This window comes from Trichechus manatus, unplaced genomic scaffold, assembly GCF_000243295.1.
Source record: "Trichechus manatus latirostris isolate Lorelei unplaced genomic scaffold, TriManLat1.0 scaffold00250, whole genome shotgun sequence".
NCBI classification, from domain to species: Eukaryota; Metazoa; Chordata; class Mammalia; order Sirenia; family Trichechidae; genus Trichechus; species Trichechus manatus.
In genome coordinates this window covers 1,344,828-1,345,452 of record NW_004444186.1, presented here as the reverse complement: position 1 = coordinate 1,345,452, position 625 = coordinate 1,344,828, and the positions used below count along the sequence as shown (strand labels likewise).

The 625-nt window shown below is 53.3% G+C and overlaps 1 protein-coding gene across 3 annotated transcripts in view; it reads right to left on the bottom strand.

The window, feature by feature from the left end:
- PI4KB (phosphatidylinositol 4-kinase beta) overlaps positions 1–625 on the bottom strand; it is a 25,644-nt gene that overhangs the window by 9,170 nt on the left and 15,849 nt on the right. The gene's annotated exons all lie outside the window — the stretch shown is intronic.

Below are 625 nucleotides of genomic sequence, written 5' to 3'. Positions count from 1 at the left end.
TCGCTTCCACCTCCAGCCTCACCATCGCTTCCACCTCCAGCCTCACCATCGCTTCCACCTCCAGCCTCACCATCGCTTCCACCTCCAGCCTCACCCATCAGCCCTGACACTATCATGCCACAAGGGCAGGAAGCCGTTCTAGGAACACCTATACGGGCAACGGGGAAGAGAAGGTGCACAAGCCTTGGAAATACTTCAGCTGAGCTTCAATGCACAGATGAGGCACCCGAGGAAAACCAACAGCAGACATGGATGGCAGCCCATTAGAGAGGCCTGGAAGCTTCTGTGGGCTTGTCCCAAGGACAGGGGCAAAGAGCCACTGTGAACAAAAAGACTAAGAAAAAAGCTTGGCACGATCCCCAGGAGGATTCTGCAAGAATCTGAACCAGTAACTTTCTATCCAGCAGACAAACTCAGCTCGTTCTCTCCCGTAGAGTCAGCCATCCTTCTCTTTCTCCTGCCACTCGAATCAGAGAAGGTTTTAGAAACCAAGAAAATATTCCTCTACCTTCATTGTTGCTATACCTGGAAAGCTTAGGAGTTACAAAAGGGCTGGGGGGAGCGACCCAGTGCCCATAGAGAAGGGCTGGGGAGAGCGTCCCAGTGCCCGTAGAGAAGGGCTGGG